General features: G+C 41.1%; 1 long non-coding RNA gene across 2 annotated transcripts in view; it reads left to right on the top strand.

Annotated features, from left to right (window-relative positions):
- Window positions 1-18,271, top strand: part of LOC146433306 (uncharacterized) — a 31,670-nt gene extending 13,399 nt beyond the window's left edge. The window contains exon 3 of one of the 2 annotated variants that reach the window (XR_014854047.1): window positions 15,163-18,271. This is a non-coding gene — a long non-coding RNA (uncharacterized LOC146433306). Of the gene's footprint in view, window positions 1-86; window positions 1,829-15,162 lie in introns of those variants that run through there. The other variant, XR_014854048.1, reaches the window with a different exon arrangement.
- The last annotated feature ends 6,449 nt before the right edge of the window (window positions 18,272-24,720 follow it).

Below are 24,720 nucleotides of genomic sequence, written 5' to 3'. Positions count from 1 at the left end.
AGTCAGAGGAGCGAGAGGGAAGCTGCTCTGCCCTCCTTGTCTCTCTCCCTAGAAGCTTCAGAAAGGTCTTTTCTTATTTCTTTCAGCGCAGAAGAGCGAGGGCTATTGTGGACATTTGTTTATGCTATTAATGCCCCAGCCTGCAGGACAATCGGACGTGGAGCCGAGCAATCTGTTTTCCCTCTGGATGTCTGCTGCAATGGCGCAGGCCTTCCCGTGCAGGCAGGTGCTTCCATCCTCCCTGCACGGCTCCTGCAGGGCCCCTCTTGGCTGAAACACTCCAAGAGGAGAAATGAAATCTGGAAATACACACTGCTGAAAACAGAAAACATTTTTGGCATCACTCACTCTGATTTTGACCCTATTATGTCCTTCATGCTCCTATCATGGTTCTCTATTGTGACCCTTTCAAGCTCCTAGAAGCTTTTATTCTACTGGCATTTTGCTTTCATAGGGCCCTGAGTTTTTTTAGGAAAACAAGAAATGTTTTTTTCAGTAAAACACACATTGTCTGAGGCTAGTAGACAGGTATTTATTAATTCCTCTCATTTCAGATGGTTTGAATATCTCTGGTCTCTTTCCCCCTTCCTGCACTGTCCTGCCCTCTGTGGTGGGAGGCAGAGGAGGGAGCTGGTGAGTTCTGACTCCAGGACTCCCTGGTTTCATTTCCCCTGTGTGCAAGTGGCTCCTACAGGAACAAGTGTAGCTCACTGTGCTCCACTGTGCTCACTGTGCTTTCAGCAGCCTGGGTGCTCCCCTGGCCCACAGCACCTTGCATGTACAGAGAAATTGCATATTAGGGCTCCAATCCATCTGCCACTTTGGATTGCTGCAGACACAGCCCTGCATACATTGTTATTGAGTGTTTCCTTTTAATTTAAAGTAATTAATATGTTTGTTGGATCCCCAGTGGGGGGAAAGAACATTTCAAGCATGCATTTCTCTTTGCAAAGAAGGCTTCCTTGACCATGTGAGAGATGTGTAAAAATGCAAGATATATTGAAGAACTCAAGTGAAATTAAAATAATAGATGAAAGCAGGGTTATAGGACCATTACGGTAAAACAATTTATTTCCATTCATGGAGCTTCTCTGTAGATAGTTTTATTCACTCTCATTTTGGGTGAATTCACAGAGCCCCCTTTTCACACACTAGCACATAACAAACATATTCTGACAAGGAATAACCGGTAATATACCACTTACTAACAGATCAGTTTTGGGAAAAAAAGTGTGTAATTCTGAAAATATAGCAGAACTTGGGGCAAGGTGTGGTGGTGTCTATGACCAGAAAGGTAAATCAGGTCATTGTGGCAGGGTGGATCAAAACAGAAGGGAAAGACAAAAAACTGGAAAACAGGAAGAAGTGTGTCTTTGATTCTGAAGAGCTAGAATCTTTTCTTGAAATGCCAGGAAAAAGCACCAGCAAGTATACAAGTGATGTCCTCAGCAAACAGCTGAGGAGAATTCTTGTCTTCATTTTCTATCTGTGACTTTAAGCAATTTTTCTTTCAGCCTCAACAGCAGTCCTGAGTGATCCTACAGCAATTAAACTAACATATGGATCAGGAGTTCATGGCTGGCTCCTCATAGCTGAAACTGGGAACTCATATCTGAATTTTCTGAAGTTGGCAGCTTGAGCAATGAACTAAAATTGGTTGCCTGAAGTCCCCCCCAGTAAATTCTCCTACCATGCTACTGCGCTTTTCCCCCGTATGTAAAGTCTTCTTTTTTAATTTGTGAAATGAATGACTATATAGCTGAAAGATAATTAAACTAGCAACCAAAATAGATGTTTTAGAGGCCTGTTAGATTGCTGGTATTTTAAATGTGAATAATAAAAATTTTTAATGGTAATTGCTGTCATTGAGTAACACAAGATTTTACAATTCACATTAATTACTGAACTCTAATTTATTTCCCAATGTATACATTTTAGTTTCGATCTCTGTGATTCTACTCTTTAAACACAGGCTCAATTGGTTGTCAAGAGTTGGCTTTCTGAGAAGTTTAAATTATAATTTTCTTAACAGAATTATTTTCTTATAATTAACCACATAGATGAGCAGGCAGTTTCCTTTTAAAAATGATATGCCTCCTTGTTAAGCAAAGATTATGACTCTATTCATGCTTTCAGTAGTTGTGTTGTGAAGCTCTAATCAAGTGGCTGTAAAAATATATTGAATGTTATTAACAAGTTCACATCCCTAAGAGTAAAGTTTGAGTTTGAAGATTAATGAGAGAAAAGCTGGAATAGAACCATGCAAGTTCTGAGTGTGAGTTTTCTGTCCCTCCATCTTTCAGAAGGTGACATCTCTGCCCCACCTCATTGCATTTGTCTTCATGTCTGCAATACACTCTGTAGATCTGTACTTTCATGCCACTTGGAGTCACAGGGATATTCTCAGCAGCTGTACTAGTCTAGTAACATGATCAGGGAACTTGGCTTTAGGTAAGACTTCTGAGACTGTTTCACTATGCACACAGGCCTCATCAAGAATTATTAATGTCTTATAGGAAAATTTATGAATATCTCAAACCCAGTTTAACCTCTCCCTCTCTTGATAACTTGTCGCTGTTGAGCAGCTAGCAGAGTAAAGAACTCAGTTCTCAGTGGCAAGAAGGAAAGACCTTTATTGTTTTGATTTCATCATATATATGGAGTTTTCAAAGGTCACCCAGATTGGTCAGTCAGAAACCTCTCCCTAGGCCTGACTGGCCAGGCCTGCACCGTCCAGATCTTGGGACACTGTTTTTAATAACATCCAAACTTTATCTTTATTTATTTTTGGGGTGTGTGATAACTCTTGATAAACTCATAAAAAAAGCTAAGGAAACATAGTTTTGATGAAGCCTTCCAAAAGGTGGGCATTTTCCCAGCTGGAAAAATATATTTGGAGATCAGTTATCAATGAGACACTGTTCAAACAGAAATCTGCACCAAGCAGGAACCTGTGCTGTGGTCTGGTCTCACCTATTAGTGTCAGTAGTGTCCTGGGTGCAAGAACCAATTGTACTCATTATAACCACAAAGAATGTGAGCCTGGGAGAGCTCCAGGTATATTGGAGGGTGGAACTGGAAATCAGATTGGAGAAATGATTGAAAAAAGTGTTATTCATACTGAAGAGAAAATAAAAGGTACTTACTGCATACGCAGAGAAAGAGTTGGCTGCATAATGGAGGGTAAAATATTTGATTCTAAAGAAAATAATAGAGAAGTTATGATGGATACTTAATACCTTTAAGTATTCAATGATACAATGTTGTAAAAAAAGAAAAATGTATTACTGAGAATTTGTTTAAATGAATGTTACCTGGAAGACAGGCATGTGTCTTTCTACCTTCCTCAGCATGGCCAAGCTTTGGGCATTACTTTCCAGAAAGGACATGAAGCAAAGGAGAGAATCCTGAGCCAAGTGGTCACAGCCAGGGAAACTGGCAGGATGGGGGCTGTTTACAGTGCACAGAAGGGAGTTCAGCAATCTTCAAATACCTAAAAAGTTGCTGAAGAGAGGAAAGAAATTAGTTAACATTTTTTCTCCTGAATTGGTGAGAAAATATAGACAGATTACTCCAAGAAAAATTTAGCTTAGGAATTATAAAAGTCATAATTAAAGAACAGGTCAGATGGCATTGGGAAAAATGTGTGCATTTCCATTGCTGAAGGACTTTGTAAAGTAGTTAAACAGCTGTCAAAAACAGCATAGGTACAGTTGATTTCTGACCTCTTAAAATCTGTTTCAGCTCTGCTTTCTATTATTTTCTCCAAGTGGATTCTGCCTCTTGGATGTTTGTTGGTAAAGCCAGCAATCAAAATAATAATGTAGGAGCAGAGGCCTGTAAACACAGAGGATCTGCTATGGTTTCCAGTCGTGTCATTCAGCCTCTGGTGGAAACTGCCAAGATATGTGCTTTGGAAGACTCGTAGGGCACATAGCTGCATGTCAGCCTATTTCAATTAGTGTGTTGAAATGGCAGATTACACATCTCTATAAAAATTAAATTGGTCTCATCCCTGAAATTATAAAAAGCCTGAGGATCCAATGGAAGAATGAAATGTCGAGCACCTCGATTGCAGGGGCCACTGCAATGCATTGTAGCACTGTTTCCGTGGCACCCCACTGCCATTGCTTGTCCTCCCTGAATGTCCCCTCTCCCACAGTGTGGGGTCACAGGGACAGGGAAGCACTGATGGAGAGCAGTCCCTAACAGATGGCTTTCTGCTTGGAGAGTGGTAGCTGCTGAGACGTCAGGGAGCCCTGGGAGCCTTAGCTCTGTCGTTTTCTGAAGACAGTCTTGCCCTGTTAAGAGCCTGTATTCAGACTATTTAAATGTGAAGTTGAGATGGATTTTGAGTGTTTAATTGTACAACTGTCCCCTCTGCCATATCGAGCTTGTGGCACACTGTAACAACCCATCACTCTCATCCAGAGCCCCAGCCAGGAGCTCAGGTGAGCTGATGGTTTCCCTCGTGTGCTCAGCCACTTCCCTCTTTTGAGTCTTCTCCTTCCAATCCATCTGTGTCTTATGCCACCAGTCAACACATTTGCCTCCCCCAAGCTCTCAGGGGATCTATCATGAGCTCTGCCTGCGACTGAAAATTTTCTCAGATTTTCTTATTTCTTCATGCCACTTGGAGGGGACTGTCAGTGTCCCTGAAGATGCTGGTCACCACTGTGCCCCCTTCTACCTGTGCAGTAGGTGGGTGGCAGCCCTGGGCAGAGGCAGAGACTCAGCCTTTTGTGGCTCCATTCCCAAGGCAGCCAAGTCTTTCCTGGTGGCTCCTCTGTCCCTGCTGAGGCTGCAGTGGTGGCTGAGTGGGTCATGGACAGGCTCTGAGAGCCACGGAACTCCATACTGCTGTCCAGAGGGAGAATGACCTCTGACAGATCTTCCCACTCTGTGTTGGGTGGTGAGTAATCCTGAGGGGAAAGCAAAGGCGGAGAAAAGATTGGGCAAAGTTCAGGCAACTTCCCTGGGGAGGGAGCTTAGCCTTCCCTGTGTGGATCCATGCTCTGTGCATGAATACAGTGACATTTCTGTCTCTCTAACATCTCCTCCTAAAACTGCTCCAGGATGTCTCGCTTGTCGGATGTGGGTGGATCTGGCATTGCATTTCTTGTGGACCAAGGCACAGAGTTCTTGGGAAATGGTCTCAGGAGCTGTTATTTCCAAAACTCTCATCCTCCAGGGACTGGGGGAAGTGGGGACAGGAAGAATTGTGAGACTAACTATTATAAAAAGAAGAAAAAAAATCCGAAAAAAACTGCTGTCTCTGATGCTGCATGCTTGAGCTCTAAAAGTACTGTCTTCTAGATGTCTCTAAAAGTCAGTGACATCACCATGTCACTGGATTTGTTGGCTCAGCTTTTAATTCTTTTTCTGGTGAGAAATACACTGAAGGGTGGGGGGACAACTCCAACAACTTCACCAGCACTCCTTAAACCTGGCACACCAGTCCACCCCCTGCCTCCACCTGTCCCCTCCCCATCCCTCACAGCTCCAGCACCATCCCAGGGAATGCAAAGTGGTTTTGCACAATGCCAAAGTGACTGCAGTAGATCAGGGAGGGCTTTTCTTTGCTTCTTTTTCACCAGGGGGAAATATTTGGTGTGGGTGCTTCTGAAAGGAAAGGCTTGGAGACCCATCTTCTGGCCTGCAACAAAATAATTTGTTTTTTAAAAATTTCCTGACAAATGAAACTTCTGCATTATTTAAGACAACATCAATGGGCATGAAACAAAATCAATTTTAAATTCAACTGTTTTGAAATGAAAATGTTCTTTTTAGATAAGGCCAGAATAAAATACTTTGAAACTTTTCTGTTCAGTTTGGTTTAGAAAGTGTGGTATAGATGAAATAGACCTATTCCTTGAGGAGTTTTTTATTATGAAAAAGCAACTTTTTCTACCTGAAAAGCACTGCTCCCCTCCTGTTAGAAGCCTAACAGCCTTGGTGGTTTGTGGTGGGAATTTTCTGAGATGCATAAATAACTTGGGTAGTTATGAACACTTTACCCAGAACCAGATTTATCATATTTAATGTCTTAAATATTGGTGGAACAACTCATATTAAATCCTATGTACTATAATTTTTTCCTGATCAATTCCATATTTATAGCATTAATCATTTCTCTGCAGTTAATTAAGAGAATTGATGGCTCTTAGGCTTCCTTAAGCTGATTCTTTAAATAAATATATCAAACAAGACCTCCATTACCCAAATCAGACTCCGTCACAATAGCTGTACAGGGGCCAAAGAGACAGGAGCACAGATCCGGAGAGCATCCACAGGGACTTGACAAACAAAAAAGTGATATTTCAAGCTTACGTCTCAGTGGAATGGGGAAATAATAGCAATATAATCAAGGGAGTGTTTGTGTAGCCCTTATGGTTTAAAAACCTTTTGCCTCAGCCGCTCTAATACTCTGAAACAAGGATGCTGATTATATGACCAATTGTTTGGCATGTGTTCCTAAACTGGTTTATAATTACCAAATTAATCTCTCTGAGGTATTAAAAGCCTATTTGCACAATCTTTGTAAAACTAAAAGGGAAGTGAAGCACTTTACCTGCGTTGATACAGAGCCCCGCAAATAGCAACTATTTGTTTTTGTAGCTGTTGTGGCTCTGGGAACAAGTAAATATAAACAGCAGGAAACACAAATACAGAGGCAGTGCAATTGGAGGCTGTCAGGAAGCAGTATGGTGGCTTCAGGAGCTGAATTCGGCTTGAAATAAGCTTTGTCTCAGTATGCGTAAGAGGCTTTGGCACTGTATCAGACCTCTGGGGAAGCCACTCAGCAGGGTGGGGATTACTATAGTTTGTGCTTCCCAATTCACAGCAAACTTGCTTCTCTGTCATACTCGTGCATTAACTCTCTCTGTCCCACCTCGGCGCTTTTTGTGGGGATTTGTTTGCTTTCTAGCAACCAGGCTGACATCTGCTCGGGAGAGAGGGGAGCAAAGCCCCAGCACACATGAGCGAGCGGCTGCAGAGCACAGCTCCTGGCTGCAGAGCGAGGCAGGCAGCCACAAAGATGGCTAATTTTGCCAGGCTGGATCATTCTCCTCCGCTATGGATGTGCGCTGGTTGCTCTGACAATACCATCTAAAATGCAAATGAATTATGCTGCATCAGAGAGCTGGCAGTGAGTGTGGTGTAGACCTGCTGCTGGCATAAAGTTCCTCCTAATGGGGATTTTTTCCTCCCTCTCTGTGTGAACACATGGACTCCACTCTCTCTTTGGAGGTTTCACAAGGGTTAATTCTCTCTTAGCTGTGGGAATATTTTTCGTTAGGAGCAACTCGATGGTTATTCCTAACACATGACTATCAAAGAGTCAGATTAGCCGAGGGGGAGGGGAAAGACTCCTGAGTTTGCACTTCCTGTCTCTTAATAAAGCTGAGATTCCAGAAGTATTTAATATCATTGTGGTTTACATAGGAAATTGTCTGAACACTCTTAGTAAGTAACTGAATATATGGCTGCTATATTGAATACCATTTGTCCACGGTCGTTTTTCTTTCAGTTATGTTAGATATCTAGAAAATGTTGTAAAGGCAGGATCTTGTTACGGTGCACGGCTAAATGAGGAACTATAAAATACAGTTTTAAAAATTTAAATATCTAAAATGTATTGAGAAATGTGAGGTGCACCAGTACTAAAGAAACAACAGCAATTGTTTTATATGCACTGCTAAGGCAATAAAATGTGGATTCCTTATGTAGGTCCAAATGTAGCAGCTGGATTTGGCTTTATGAACCATGAAAAATAGTTCCCATCTGGAAGTTGATGTTGAATAAAGATGCAACAGTAAGGCTGCATCTTACATGTAACATTTATACGTTTCCAACTCAATACAGCACCAGTATTGGAGAGGAAAGAGTGAGGGAGAGGGAGATGGGAATATACAAATCAGAAGCCTCTGGGCAACATTTTAATGTGTATTCTCTAATTTAGGAGCCTCAGGTTTTGGCTGCTGGGTAGGGATTTTTTGGTTGTTGTTTGTTTGGGGTTTTTTTCAGAATAACTCTACCAATAGTCAGCACTGTACAAGTAAAAAGGCTTCGGAATGTCTTCCACCACATTCACTGCTTCAAAGATCATTGTCTTCATCTCCCTGTCAGATAAGTAAGAAAGTGATAATGTTACTATGCTGTGATATTCATCCCCCCCAAACCTCTCTACAGCCTTCCCATCTATCAAATTGGGATTTAAAAGTGCATTCATGGGATCTGCAAATCAGGAATTCTGTTTCGAAGTGGCTGGCCCCTTGCTCTTTACCTGCACCCTGCCATGAGCAATGTTTGCAACGTGCAAATCCCTCATTTTCATATCCCAAACCCCTAATCATAAGGTGCCCAGGAGATCCTACTTCCTCTCACACAAAAACATAAAGGTTCAGTTTAAAGACCTTTTAAAAAAATGTGGCCTCAGACAAAACTCTTTTAATTCTTAAAAGATTTTGTCAAATTCATGATGCCCCAAAGTTTTTTAAAATTCAAGTTGCATACAAGCATAGTCCATAGTGTAAAACCTTACACTGTAAATTAGGTTGTAAATTCTTATTAATAACATAAGGCAACAAAAAGTCAATAAAGGAATGAAGTTTGAACATTTTATTGGCTCTTTTTTTCTTCCTCGAGCAAGAATTATTTCTAATGTGAGATGAAGTGTTAGGAGATGTGATGATCCCCTTTTTGCCTAGAAGATGTTGTGAGGTTTCTTTAACTGCAAGACTTTCATGGTGGCCCCAGAGCTGCAGTGCATCTGGCTGAAAAGATTTCCTGTATTTTTCTAAAAGGGTGCTGTTATTGTTCCTGCTGCCTTGGTTGTTTCCATGAGCCTTTAAAATGAAACCAGGTCCCACACCAATGTTGCGAGGCAGACATTTTAAATGTTGGGAAAACTTTAAAATCAAAGTTGGATTTTGCAGGTATTCATTGTCATCACACCATGGGAATCTTGAAACACCCTTAATCCACATTTACCATTCATTTGAAATAACAACGCACCCCCAATGCTTGCAAACCCTATTCCTTTAACATAGGAAATAAGAACCACATATGTTTAATATACTGACATGTGCAACACTCACTTGGTACATGTGGCCCACTGATGTGATCATAGGCTTTCCTCAAGTTAGCTCTTCAAATCAGAAAGCAGAGTCACCCTTTCACCTCTTGATATCCTGAGATCCCAACACTGCTCCCTCCTGCTTGTTCCAATGCCCTGCTCAGGGTAGCTCTAGAGCACTGGTATTGGAGAGGAGAGAAAGAGAGGGAGGGGGGTGGATGGGAATATAAAAATGCAAAGCCCCTGAGCAATATTTTTATATGTATCTCTAATTTGGGAGGTTTAGGTTTTGATTGCTTGTTTTAGTTTTGTTTTTGGTTTGTTTGGTTTTTGGTGGTGGTTTTTTTTTTTTAAAAACCTACTACCAACAGTCAACACTGTGCAAGTAAAAGGCCTCTGCATGTCTTCCACTGCAGGCCTTACTCCAAAGCCCCATCATCTTCATCTCCCTGCCACTTAAGTAAGAAATCATGTCACTATTTTGTGATGTTAAACCTCTCAAACATTCCTACAGCATTCCATCCATCCTGTGCTGGACAAGGCTCTGAGGTTTGTGCCAGGAAGGTGTGTGTGGCTGTGCAGGCACACAGGAGGCCACAACCCCTTTGACAGAGATTGTGCCACAGCCTGAATGTCTGCCACAGCCCTTTCTGGGCAAGTTTCTGAAGCTGAACTGAATGTGTTGGACTCTAGCAGTCTATTTTCCATGCAGGGATCTTGGAGTTTCTGGCAGATACTCCTCAGGCAGGAACCCAGACAGCTTGTCTGAGCACAAAGAAAACATTCTCCCTCACTCCTCAAAAAATTAGGAAAAGGCACTGTATTTGCCGCTCCTTGGATAAAAGCATCCCTAATGGTGAGTGTGGCCTGAAAATAGCACGATGGACCTGCTAAAAAGGAGATTCACACTTGTAGGTTTAATATCTCAGCAGCAGCCAAGCCCTGGAGGGGAAGGGACTGTGGGCTATGTCTGCCCCCCAAAGCAGGAATATGAGGGTGGCACTGGGCTGGGCAGGTGGGCAGCAGAGACAAAGGGCAGAGTGAAGGCAGATTTGGGACTGCAGAGTGGGAACAGGAAGGTCAGAGGAGCCACTGAGGTTTGAGGAGTGGGGAGAGACCCTCCACTCATAGCCCAACCAACATCCTCCTTCATGCCCTCTGCTCCATCGTGAGGCTGTCCCAGCTCTGCACTGCAGCCCCTGCATGTGCTCTGTGCACCTTGGGCTGGGAGAATGAGGGTAACCCCACTGTGGGACATTTCTGCTTTGTCTGCCAGTCAGCATGCTGCAAGCCTTCAACCTTCCTTGGCCTAGCAGAAGGAGGAAGAGCACAGGGCTGCATCCACAGGAATGGGATTTTCAGGGTCAAGGATCCAGTTCCTTTCTCCTCTGCCCAAAGCAGAGCAGATAATAACCATTACCTACTTTGTCTATGCCTTGAGCATGCTCTGGATTCAGTATAAAGACCATGAACATTCATTAACTTCCCTGTCCAGCCTCCATGAAAAAAACCCAACACCTGGAGTAAGCCTATAATGTTGGCCATGGCGTACAGAGAGGCGACTACCTCTTTCCACTGTATATTTGCATTTGTTGTTCAAGTTAGTATTGTAATTAAAATGACATTAAAGAAATTAAATACCTAGGCTTACAAGTCCCAGACCTGTTTTTATCCTTAAACTTGCAGGGAAAAAAAAAATATTTTTTTCATGGAGGAGATTTTTATTCCCAGCTGCAGAATCTCCAGTCTTTTCATTGTTTAATTCACGTGCATGCAAATGTAGGGGTTGTGCAAGCCTTGGCAGGGCATGCTCTGGAAGTTGTATCCACTGCTGAACAATTTAAGCAGCTAGGTTCACGGAGTTGGCAATCCCTTCCAAAAGTGCTGAATCTAGGCCAGGATTTAGGGTAGACTTGGTGGTGCTGTTAGAAAGCATAGGTTGTGTGCAGCTAGCCTGGGAGCTGGAGAGCAGAGCTACAGTCCTGCTTCTGTCCAGTGGCTTTAATAAAGAATCCCATTTATATTCATTACCGCAACCAAGTCCTGTCTCTAATCTATCGCAAGGGACACTACAGATATATTATTTCTTTGTAGTCTCAAAATGCTCAGATGGTTTTTAACCTTATTAAATCTAAACCCCTTAAATGTGCTTCTGAAGCAAAAGTTTTAGCAATAAGCCTTCCAAAAAGTGCAAGATTTACAAAGCAGATTTATGGCTGTGTGGTGAGTTAAGTAACGTTTCTCTCAGCGTATCAATTGCCAAAATTAAGGGAAATTCCCTGCTTCAACTGAACAGGGAGCATTAGGAATCTGTATTGTGCTGGTAGATCAGGTTGTTAGTGCTCTAAGAAGCAAGACAACAAAGTGTTAATCTACCTAGAGGATGTTCTGATGGTTTTTGCATTTCAGGAAATAATAAAACTTTATTTAAATTACAGAATGCTTCAAAGTCCTCAGGATTTCCCATTTACTGTATGGGATTAAAATTGGTCATAACCTCCCAGAGTCTCTATCTGTTTTTTAATAGAACCAAGAAAACAATTCTTTTGAAAGGTTAAACCACAATCACATGTACTGTGGCTCCATGCAACTATGGGGTTATTTCTAAGTGTGCAGGTATTATCTTGGTATTTACAAGTGAAGGATCAGCTGGGGTGTTTCCAAGCCACTGTAGTACATGATGCACCATGCATGGTAGTTTACTTCACAAAAAAAAAAAGGTGCACAGGTGCAAAAGTTATAGGTATTGATGAGTCTAAAAGACAGATCCTCCTAGTCAGCTTAGGGGTTTTTTTTTGGTGGTGGTTTTTTTTTTTTTTGGTCAGAAATTATATAAATAATCATTAGCTGAATGAGAAAACTCAGTGTTGCTAAAGTATTATGCTATCAGGTTTGTGCTATATTGTGTAATAACTAAGCAGACTTTTTGGCTACAGAAAGAGGAAATAGTGCATAGACTGGACTTTGATTTCAGCATTTGGTAAACAGTATGATAATGCAGATGTTTGTTCATTTTTCATCTACATTTTGGGGCCACATGTTTTCAGTCAAGTTTTGGAGACTTATTTTCTGAGTTGACTGTATTGTTTAAATTATTATTTTAGATAGAGCCAGCTGGAAACTAAGGAGGAACTGCCTAAGACCACCTCTACACTCACAGTACTTCATTTTACAGTATCAGTAAAAGCAAAATTCTATGAGAGTATAGAACTAGAAGCCAATCAATGGAGGAAGAAAAATGGCCTTAGAAACACCAGTGTCAGCATCTTAGGGACAGCAATTCCTCTTGCTGTATTCTAGGCAAAAAGAGTTCTAGAGTGGAGCCTTCTCCCAGCACCTGGCCTGGGATAGGACATGTATTCTGGCAATTTGGCTAAATATGCAAGCTGCAAAATGAGCAAACCTAGACTGTAAAATCCTGTAGCCAGATGCAACAGGAAAGCCAATTTGTCTGTCTCTAGGCAGAGTGGTACAAAATGTAGTTGAGGGATATATTTTCCCTAGACAGAGAAAACAAAAGGTGGATGCGTCTTTACTCCATCTGCCTGTTTTGGACAATAGTGCTCAAGGTGACTAGGAAACACTTCAAAATAACATACAAGAGTTCCTCTGTGGCTATTTCTGTATGTTTTAAGTGCATGTTCCTAAATGGGTGGTAACTGATTTTATATCATGGAATATGTCCCTTAACAGTGTGATGCTACAGACAACAAGTTGTTGGTCTCATCAGTATCCTCCATACACCAGTCACTGGCAATTTTGGGGAGAAGGGATTTCTATGAGTCACAGTGATTTATAATATGAATCCATTCAAAGTACATTGTTTCTGTAACTTTTATATTAAGTGGAAGTGTGTCAAATGCAGTATGAACTACTGTTCAAATGGATTTATAGTATGCATTTACATAAATGGGAAGTGTTCAAAAGATTAATATATAGAAAATTTGATGTTATATCAATATTTATTTGATAATTTGTTCTTTTACGTATTTTTAAACTACTAGGAGTTAAAATACCCGCTTTTTAAATTGTATTCTGGGCTATAAGCTTTTAACTTGGAAGTAGATCCATCTGGAGTGAAGTCTGTATCACTCGAGAGAGAATCTTGTTCTAAATATGTATTTCCTTCAAAGCAATAGATATCATCCTTGAAGTCTGGTTTGTTGATATCTTCTCAAAGACTTTGAAGAAGGAAGTCTCAGATACATTTGAAACTTGGCACTTGGCAGAAAAAGAATTGTGAAGGCACAAAATATTGTAGTATCAGGTTCTTGGTCTCCTTTCAGGTGATATCTCAAATGCATGAGGGGCAAAGCTGCAGACTCCCATAGTGATTTATCAGTGGAGACCAAGGACATTGATTCACATGTGACTTGCAGAAAATCCATGGGCATATCCAGCTGCCTTCAAGCAGATGTAACCCCAGGGGGGAAAGGCAGGGTGCATGTCTCTACTGGTCATCCCCAGGGACAGCTTAAGGCTGTCCCAACTCCTCTCTGATGGGCTCTGTGCTTCCCAGGAGAAGGCTGGTTGCACCTCAGGCAAGAAACCCCCAAAGGCACAGGCTTGCTGTGGGGATTCCCTGCTGTGGGAGCCCTTCAGACACCAACACCTGTCTTCTTTCCTATATGGAAACTTAGGAAAGGGTTGAAATATATCTGAGGGAATTCTGCCAGATATTCATGTATCTACATTTTCTACTCACTCAAGGGGAGCAGTGGTAAGCAATGTACTAAAAGTCTTCAAATGCTGACAAATACAATTTAGCTTTGAAGGCTGCCAGCAATTCTGTGGTAGTAAATCCCATTTGCAATCAAAGGGTGAGTCATTAGCCTTGACATTTGAGAAATGGAGATTACTATGAATTTATGAAAAAGGTTCCCTAAAATGTTTCCTTAGCAACTGCTGCTGAGGAGCCTGGGGCATCTCATGGGTCCCCAGGCTCAGGAAAGCTGGCAGTGGTGGAGCAGATGGTTTGCTATCCGCTTGCTGTATGCTAAGGGTTCACTATCCCTTTCCACTCAGGTCTTGTCTAAGTGAGGAAAAATGGTGTTTTCATATGTTCAGTTATCTTTACTGAGCTGACAATGCAGCTGAAACTATTGCAATGGGCACAGCTTATTGTCCAACACAGGGGCTGAAACTGTATCCTACACAGGGCTAAGAGCAGCTTGGCCAGTTCCAAACATGACCCCAAGAGAAATGATATGACGATTTGTTACCACCACAACAAGCATAAAATTTTATTTTAAAAGGGTTTTATTAAAAACCAAAAGAATTTAAAAAAGCTATTAGTTTTCCATTTGCCCTCTGTTTCTGGAATGCTCTTAAATCCTCTACTCAGTCTTCTCCTTACAACCATGAGTTTTCCTTCTAGGTCAAGAAGACAGAGTAATGAAGGCCTTCCATCTGTAGGGAAACAACAGAATATTTCTTGACCTGCTGTAAAATCACAGCCATTGATTATATTATGTATTTTATAACCCAGCCTGTTAATTTAATCTCAACACATTTAGTTTGGTTAAGACAGAGAAAAATAGTTTTCTCTTAGCTAAGTAAGACTCTTGGCTGCCTGCCACATCAGCAAAAAAGTTGGGAGATCTCAAGGTGAGCATTTGGGAATGGGGGAGAAGGGAACAAGGGCATGTGGAGAGACCTGGGTGCTCCTTGGAAGGGCAAAGGGGATATTGGCTGGAGGTAGCAGGCGCTGGGGGTTATATAGCAGAGGGAATCTCTTGAGTATACTACAGCAACATCTGTGTTGTGCCTTAGTCAGGTAGGCTATGAAACAGATAAATCCCAAGAGAAGCTGGATGATTGCAAAGCCATGAAGGAATACCCTTATGGCATTTGTACAAACCAGTGCAGAAGATTTCTTCTGGACCTAGGGAACAGGTCTTAGTGAAGAAATGTGCAGCAGCTGACTAGCACATAGTGTATTCTTCCTTTTTTTGTATTAAATTAACTCCTTCATTAAATTAAATTCTAATTTTTTGTTTCTAGTTGTCAGTATTCTATTTGCATGATTTCCTGTGGTGGTAACATCTCATGATTTTAATGTATATGTGATTTTTTTTCTTCAGGGTTTTCCAGATCTAAGTCAGACCAATAAAACACCTAATAGCTTCTAAGGAAAGGATACTACTGCTGGTGTAACGACAACACAAATGTGAGCACAAGTCATATACACAGTCCTCAGCAATTCTACTGCAGAATACTTGCAGGGGAGTGGTTCCACGTCATGACATTCTTTCAAAAATATGAAGAATATTAATTTTTTCCAATGGAAAGAAATCCTTTCTTTTCTCCTCTGTGAAACAAGACACACCCCATATTTCTATTGCTCCTGTGCTGTGTATCTATGGCCTGTCATTCTGCAGACTCTCATGTATTTTACAGAGTCAACATTGCTATTCATCTCATGCAACTGCAGCCAATCTTGGCTGCCAGGTGAAACACGATGTTGAAACAGAGAAGCATCTCAAAGAAATACAAGCTCTCAAACCATGAATGGCTTTGTGGATCAAAAAAGGCATTTTGAATTACACCTGGAAATGAAGTAGAGAGCGGCAAAGTCCCCGGAGCACGGGTGCAAGGATGGAAGGAGGAGCAGTGGCAGGGCTGGCAGTCCCACCCTCGGCTGCTGAGGCTTTTGCAGGTCGGCTCTGAGCACATCGGGTATGATTGGGAGCAGCTGCAAGCTGAGCCCAGTGCAGCGCTCCCAATACATTCCAGATGATGAATATGATGCAGACTTACTGGAAGAAAAATACATTTCTGAAGAGAAAAACAATTACTTCTCAAAGCAAGACAATGAAGCTGAACCGACACTACGTGGGCATAAAATAGAACAGAACTCTTGGGCAATGGCTTTACCTTCTAATAAATCACCCACCTGGAGATCCTTTTGCGGAGGGAGTTTGGATGTATCAGACCCCAAATATTTTCAGAGTTACATAAAGCTGAAAAATTATGCATTAAAACCTAGATTTCTCCCCAAAGGGACAGATACTTTGTTGTGTCATAGCCTCCAATTTTCATGTTAGCAGAAAGGTGCCTTTGCCACTCCAAACAACATGTGGCCTGTCTCACAGAAGTTATGTAAAAAAGGCCTGGAAACACCACTTGATACAGTGAGTTTCACTGGCTGAGTCTTCAGAGGGGACTTGAACGAAATTTGCAAAAACATGTCAAAAGTTAAGTGGTGAAAATCAGCTTAAATGCCTAATTTTAATTTTGTTTGTGCTCTTTGTTGTTTCATTGTGGAGGGAGGGAAGAAGCTGTCTTTTTTCTCCCTGTCCTTTCATTTTGTTTGGGAGAAAATGGATGTTGGTGAAAAGAAGAGAGCTCTGGCAGGGACTGGAAAGAGGTTGTTTATTCTGTTTTGTTTTCTTGAGAAAGGGGCAACTCTTCTAAAACTGGTGATGATCCAGTTAAAGGGGGACTCCGGGTGGGGAAGAGAAAAGAAAACTAATAATCAGCCTCTAAATGACAAGTTTTCTCTTGAACAAAAGAGCAACAGGAGGCAGTGCAGGCAGGGGGTCAGTGCCCAGGGGTAACGTGACCAAAACAATGGCTGGAGAATGTGTGTCGCTTTTGCCACTCCAGAAGCTGCTGCCCAGTGCCTTCACTGATGGACTGCAACTATCAAACCTGATCCAGCGCGGGGCAATGTCTAGTGCCACTTGTGGAGTCCTCCAGAGAGGAGGCAATGGTTGGCTGTGGGTAACACAAGCAAGGATTGAAGAATTGTGAGAGAATCTCCCCAATTCCGAATGACAGGTCTGATTGAGCAGCCCCAGCCAATAAGGCAGAGCCCCTGCCAGCAGCGGGGCTAAAGGTGGGGTTTAAAGTGACTTCAATTAAAGATGGACACTGCTTGACAATGCTTGTGCTTCTCTTGCACTTGCTTAATTGTCTGTGGGGGAAAGCCAGCGGAGCTGGATAAACTGAAGAGAGACGATTTCAAACTATTATGAACGTTCACACAGAAGTTCATTCTGGTTTAGACTAAATTGGTTTTAATTTCAATTCATGTAACTTCTGTGTAGACAAGGCCTATGGCTTGCCATTTTGCAGCAATGGTGAATTTACAGCATATGTGCTCCAAGTGGACTATCATGCCAATTCTCCTGGTATTTGCTCCAAGTCCAGTTCCAGCTGTCGGTGGAGATGGAGAAGTGGAATAGACCACTGACATGGCCTGCCATGTAATGCAGATTGGATCTATTGTCAGTCAGATGGACTGGTGGTGTGGGAGCAGTGTGAAGCCAGTTCTTTCACTACATGGTGTGTAAAGCAATGAGGCAGACAAAAGCTGGATTTAAATTAGGGAATATTTCTGCCAAATTTCGTTCTCTGAAGCAGAAAAATAAAACACTTAATGTGTCTGGCAATGTTTATTCTGTGCACAGTGTTTTAACTGGTCATAAAAGAAAAGCTACATGTGAACATTATCTAGCAACTTCATCATATTCTGAGGAGATGACAGAGTGTGATTCCACCATGGTCTGAAAAAGTATTAGACTGAGAAAGTGGATACATTTTGGCAAGAAAACAAGAAGACAAGAGAAAAATAAAAAAAAAAAGGTTCTTTTCCATTGTAGGAATTACCAGTTATAATCACAGCAAAATCATATCTGCCACAAAGGCTCCATTTTGAAAGTCCTTGGCGCCTTCAGTGTCCTGCTCAATGGCTACAGGCTTCCCACTTTGCCTTCTTGCTGCTTATTCAAAGGAAAGCAAGATCTGAATGGTTGGAAAATGTATGTGCTGCTCATGCAGTAACTGCATGTGCATGAAAATAAAAGAATTCCTTGCCTGTGCACAGTGGGTATCTGTGCTGATAAGGAGGCAGTAACTCTCATTACATACATATTGGCCCTTTGAAGATTTGGCCCTGAATTCTACTGGTGGAATATTTTCCATGACTTTTCCACTGTATCTTCTTAGGTGTTTGTGCTCAAATCATCCATTGCCTTGACAGAAATAGAAGAAAGTGTTAAAAATAATCCAAAGAAATAATATTAGACCATTTTGAATTCCAAATGATTGAAAGAGCAAGTATCAGCTAATGTGAATGAAACCATAGTTGTGTAATCCAAGTAAAAAGAATGTCAAGAATAACAACTTTGTAACTGGATTTGGAAAAATAAACAATTCCTTCCTTTTTTGCATAATAAATATGGTGTGGGTAGCAAAAAATAACATTTTATGAATGCTGTAACATGTTTTTATTTCTACTAGTTCAAAACTGCATTTGCTTCTTGAAATTAAATGGAATCTGATTGAAGTTTGTCCTTTCAGAGCCTTGTCTGGTACAAGGTAATGCATTGGCTACCCTATTGATATTGTAATTTTTCTGTTATACATAGAAATTCTCATATTGCAAGTTGCTGAGGCCCTTGATATTTCATGAATTTGGGATCATTAAGAATGTTTTCCATGTCACAGCTATACTAATTGTGACTGTGTTGATGACATCCACCATTCTACTTAAATTGAAAATTACTGCTTACTAAAGAAGTTGGACCCTGAGCTTAAGTCCTTGGTGACTGATTTGATTAGTCCATTTGAGTGAGAATAGGGCAACACAGGGGCTATGTTAATGGAACTTAAACAATAGGCCATCACTAATCAGAGACCTCAAGGTTGAAGTGAGGTTAATTGTTATGCGGGTGGTATTTGAAAAGAAGTGTTGACTGGTGTAATGCACTATGGGACTGTAGCATTTGAACATGCAGCCCTAAGGCCAGAGGTTTTGTTTAGTTTCCCAATGAAATTTAAAGCTACATTATGTACATCTCTAAACAGCAGCCTATATGCTACTGCCTTTTGATACATCACAAGAGCAACTACTAATTGATAACAGAAATGAGCCCCCAGGCACAAAATTCAGATCCAAATCTGGTACTGGATTTTAATCCCTTTCTAAACTTGGTGAGGTGGGAATTGATTGAGTTTTGATTAAGCCCTTCATGAAATGCACATACAGGATTCAAATGACTGCCCCGCCCCCAAAAGTTTAAAATATTCTAAATTCAGTTTCAGTTTAGTCCTATAGTGCACATTTGGTGGAAACATATGAGCTGACAACTACAATGTTAATGCAAAAACATTTTGGCATAATTGGGAAGAACTGTTATTGATATTGCTGTGCAGACAGGGATTTATATCTCAACATGAGTGGCACGAGTTCTAGTTAGATTTTTGAAGAAATGCAGTTTGTATGAAAATATTGGTATTTCATCCTTCCAGAAACTGTGAACCTGTAGAGACAAAGTCTCAGACTTCGTGAAAATAGCCTTAAAGGGCACAGAGATTCTTAGTGATCCCACTGAAAGGGAGGCTGCAGACTTGGCAGACATTACACGTACTATAGACATTAAATTAGCCTGCAATTCACTGCAATAGAAACAGATCTTGTAAACTGGATTGATACGTGCTTAGGCTCCTTACAACTCCATTTCATGTGGTTCACAGGACTTATTTTTAATTAAATAGAGTTTGGACCTCTGGCTCCAATGGCTCCACTGCACATGTGATGTAAAATTTTCTGTAAGGAATGTGTTAGCTGTGCACTGGAAGCCTGCCTGATGGTGCAGCCCTCCTGGTTGTGACTCAAGTCCCACTTTGGTGCTGGCGTATGGCTTTAGGCTGAGTTTTCTCCAAAGGAGTCTGGTTTGCAACCACAGACTAGTGGATGAAGTTCCTCTGGTGTGAATGCTTTCAAGGAAATGAATGAGATGAGAAAGAAAATTAACCAAACTGGGGCAGGGTGCAGTGAGGGAAGGGAAACTATTCCAAAATAATTTAGAAATAAATACAACTATTGTTTCTTACAAAACATGGAAAATAATGACAAAGACAAGAGGACAAGAGGTGGTATAGGTGGGAAGAACAGGTTTCTTCCTTCTTTTGCTATAAATGAGCCAAACACTTTTTTTTCAGAATGCAATTTTTTTTGAAAACGAATTTTCCATTTCTGTGCATGTAAAGTGGTACAGGAGGAAGGGCAGGGAGAATGTGCCGGCACACATAAACACCTAATATGAGCATGGGAAATGTGAGGACATTTTAACACAATCACATAAGGAATTTACAAGGTCCTAAGTCATGAATAAGTGCCTTATTCACAGGAAGCCAATATTTTGATGTATTCCCATGGCAGAAACAAAATGATGGGCAAGAAATGGACAGACACATAATACACACTCCAGTTGTCCTTTGCAGTCAGTGCCTTTCCCTAAAAAGAATCCTTTCTCTATTTTCATTTCTTCTATCTAAATAATCACTCCTCCCAAGCATACTCAACATTAGCAAAGTCTTTCCAATGTGATCAGAAGAGTTACTGGGTGCTGTAGACAGAGCAGCTGGGGGCCTTACAAAAACCACTGATTCAAAGTATTTTAGCATAGTATCCCACACACCAAATAACTACTTAAATGAAAGTTTAATTGCAGCCCCTAGGGAAGGATGGAGGAAGGGTCAAACTGTTAGACACATGTGCTTTGTTCTTTGTAACAAAAGCCTTTGAGCATAAGTAAATGAACTCTGAAAAATAAAACGAAATTGTGTTTTGATGTTTTGGATATCGACTATATGGGAGGAGAGCACACAAAAGGAAACGAGAAGCAAGTTAAAAAAAAGCAGTTTGTTATCTACTGCACCGTGTCTTTTGCTTTAAAAATCCCAGCAGTGTTCAAACTACCTGCTTATATTGTACTCTGGGCAAATTCAGGGCTCAGGGTTAATCTGGCAGGGATTTGTTTACTTGCTTGTTTATTACTGCTGCTATTGCAGTGCTTAAGAAAAATCATGTGTTTTGAGTAGTGTCTGAAGTGCCACACTCCCACTAGGACAGAATGTGCTCAGAGCTGTACAGATGCAGAAATAGGGTCCTATTCTCAAAGAGCTGAATGTTCACAAAAGGACCCAGCAGCCGACAGGTGGTTGCAGACTGGTTTTCTCAACAAGCATCCAGCCCAGCCAAGCGTGCCCTGCTGAAGATTTGTCCCATTGAAGTCAGATGAGAGTATTTTCAAGTTCAAATGAGCTTGAAAATTGCAAGGGACATTTCTCACTGTGTGGAGGCACTTTTTTTCTGAAAAAAAAAAGAGGGCAGAACTGAGTCCTGTGCCTCCTGAAGACATGAAATCCTTCTTCCCTGCATAAGGCAGGTGGTATGAAGAATGAGGAGGAAATGCATGTGGCAGAACAGGTGGCTTGTTCTCATTGGGATTAAATCTTTCAGGTCCGCCTTTTGCTTTGGAAACTACCCTTGCTTTCCGTTCACATGGCCTCAGGGTGAGTCTGTCTTCCTTTGCTCTGTGGTGCTGGGAATTATAATTCTAAATATCATTAGTGTTCAAGTTTCCTCCACACCTCTTCACTCTGCCCACAAGTCACTGAGCTTACTTGCACAGGGACATTCAGGAGAACTTAGATGGGCTTGGTTATCTGATCAAGTGCCACTAATTGAACAGCTAGGGACATGCCAATTATATCTCTTTGGAATGTATTCTGAATTCCAGTCCCTCTATTTATGCAATTCCACTCCTTTGGCTTTAAAGATGTATACAAACAAGTGTTATCCATGGCAACTGATGGAATAAATAGATTTTCTTTGGAACTTTCTCAACTTTATAACATACAGCAGCCCCAATGCCAGAGCCTGAATTCAGAAAGCTCCCTGTAAATAAGAAATTCTTATGGCTGCCCTCTGTATTGCAAAATTTGGGTTCTAAGTTTGTGTTCCAGCAGTTTTGCCAGCATTCCCCCGGCAATGAGTGAGGTTCAAGCCATCTGCCATTGTTATGCACTGTAGCTGTTCTCCCTACAGCCCTGTCCCTACAGCCTTTAGCCTCACTCAGCTTTCAGATGTGGGGATATCCACCTCTTTCCCAGCAAAGGTTGTTGGAGCTGTCAGTTCACTATCTAGATCCATCTCATTACACTGTGAGCTGCAGCCTCAGCCAGAACTCCCACGGGATTCAGGGGGAGATCTGATAGTGCTGAATAACTTCATGGCTTGGCCCACGTGCTCATGCCGAAAGGGTGACAAGAGAGGCATTACATTTTGCATCCTTACATGAAAGAGGAATGCTAGACTGTATATGAGCCATGCCAAAAGCTGTGGTCCCCTTTCTACCTTATTTTCTTTTTTGAAAAGCTTCAAAATAGAATAATTTAAATGTTACAGAGATCAGAAGTTTAAGGATTTGCTTTAATTTGGGGATAACCAAAACTTTCAGTAGTGTTACATCTTCTAAAAACACAACAGTAACTTAAGTAAGATCCTTCTGATTCACAGCTGAGCTCTCAGTTTCCTCAGCACACCACTCACCAGAGCTTTGATTCACTGTCCAATGTCAGTAAAAGCTTTCAGATGTTTTAACTAACTAAATATAAAAATTATTCTCTCAGATCTGGATACCTTTTTTTTGAGGCTGGTTTTGGCTGAATCATCTTATTTTTATACCACAATCAACACAAGCCCAGTAATGAAATAATTTGTAGCTGCTGACTTGTATTTGTTGTTACTTTCTTCTGTCTCATGTGTCTGTGTTTCCACGCAGTACAAAACCCCTCACACTATACTAAGCAAGCCAAGTTTAAAAATCGTCCAAGCTTTTCAAATCAGCCTTAAAAGACACCATTTCTATCCCCAAATTGCAGTCTGAAAATTAAAAAAAACTTTTCCCTGAGGTGAAGTAAACTCACACTGGACAGCAGACATTGCTAAACATGCCAGTGTGCCTGCTATATGGCCAAAGTGTTTATTCAACAGAAGCTTGGACGACAGCCACCACATCAATGTCACAGCCTCTCAGCACATGCGAAGAAAATACATGTGATACATAGCAAATTAGGTGTCCTGCTCTAGAAGGAGTGGAATGGGATTGATTTGCCACTTTTAGCAATGCTCTTTTACTGTCAGCTTGGCTTTGAGAAAAGCATTAAAGATTCTTGTCACAGATGTTTCTTTCATAAACTGTTGTGGGAGAATGACATTCTGCAAAAATGGTTTACTACTCTGCTTTCTTCTCCTGGGAAAACAAAGTGCGCTAGTCAGCCCAGCCAAATGGGCTCAAGGAACGCTCTTCAGTTATACCACAATAGCATTAAGGATCATGACATTTACAGAGCTGATCTTAGAAGCTCTCTTGGCAAATGTACAGTGTAGAGGTATTTATCCAAAGTGTGTGCCATTGAGGGTTGTTTTTTTTTTTTTGTCTTGCATTAGTTCAGTGGGGTAAAACTGGCCGGTTGGGTGTTCAAAACAGGGAAGATAAAAAGGACTGAGCTTACACACCGTGTATTAAGTGAATGGTTCACACTGCATTTGAGTAATTAATCACCTTTAAACAAAGCAAAAAAAAAAAAAAAAAGAAGAGGGAAGGGAAAAAAGAGGGAAGTCTACTACACTAGTTAACATATGAAGCCTCACTAGAGTTTACTCAAAGTTACTGGATTGTATAAAATATAGCTGTGAGATGAAGTCACTCTTTAGATCACAGAGTAAGTCTTTGACCAAGGAAGCATAATTTTAATTGTTTATACCTAGCTGAGAGAGATGGGAGAAGGGAAAGACAATGAATCTATTATTTTTAGGTCATAAACTTTACTTGAAAACATTTTGAGAATGCAAATTTTCTCACTAAAAGTCAAAAGGTTTTGTATGAGTATTTGCTATGCTGTAAAAAAGAGTTACTATAGCAACAGCAACATCATATAGAATCTATGACTTGTAAAGCACGTTCTGGAGAGAACAAGTTATCCACATGTCACCTTAATTTTCATACCTTATATAAAGTTAAATAAGCAAAAAATCCTATAATGTCCAGCTTTTTCTCCTTTTGCAATGTTTACTTAAAGCAATGTTTTTTCTCTATGCAGGCCTATATTTGCACAATAGTTCAAATTCTAAGATTTTGATGTTTCAAATGCATCCCTTGTTGTTCTCAACACAGCTCTCTGAGTTACTGAACTAATTCCTGCTAGAATAAAACACCACTAGGGGAACATGAAAGAAATTCCAAGTTTGCTGTGATTTTGAGCAGGATAACTGCTTTGCAGAAAGCAGCATCCCTTTGTGTTTGAAGAGGCTCAAATCAAACCTCAACATGTGATCCTGGGCTGCCCAGAGTTGCTGCTGCTGGGGAGGGGCTGTTGCTGGAGTGAGTGTGCAGAGGGAGAGGGAGTAGAACTTTGAGGTTTCTCTCTTTCTCTTTTCCTAGGGCAGTGCTTAAATAACATCATCATTAATGGTGCCAAACTGCATGAGGCTTGACATATAAAGAAATATTTACCAAACTAGGAGTGTTGTTTTGGGCGACAGCAAAACAAGTCTATAGTAGCTGCAGGCCCAGCAGCAAGGTAAATAGGTGGGGTGTTAATTTGGAAGGTATTGTACAGGTTTAGTACAGTGTTGCACAGCTATGTGATAAGTGGATGAGACTTGGTTTTGGCAGTAAGACAGTCTAGCACACATCCATTAAAAAAAAGGGTTAAAAAAAGGGGATTCAAAGTTTTCAGAAGAGAAAAATTATTCAAAATCATTCTTTCTGTGCCCCTCCAGTGGAAATCCCAAAGGGACCTCACTGTACTCCAGCTTCCAGCACTGTACAGGTCTCCATCAC

This window comes from Lichenostomus cassidix, chromosome 9, assembly GCF_008360975.1.
Source record: "Lichenostomus cassidix isolate B80296 chromosome 9, HeHo_3.0, whole genome shotgun sequence".
NCBI lineage: Eukaryota > Metazoa > Chordata > Aves > Passeriformes > Meliphagidae > Lichenostomus > Lichenostomus cassidix.
Note: the sequence above shows the minus strand (reverse complement) of the source record. Positions and strands in the feature narration are given on the sequence as shown.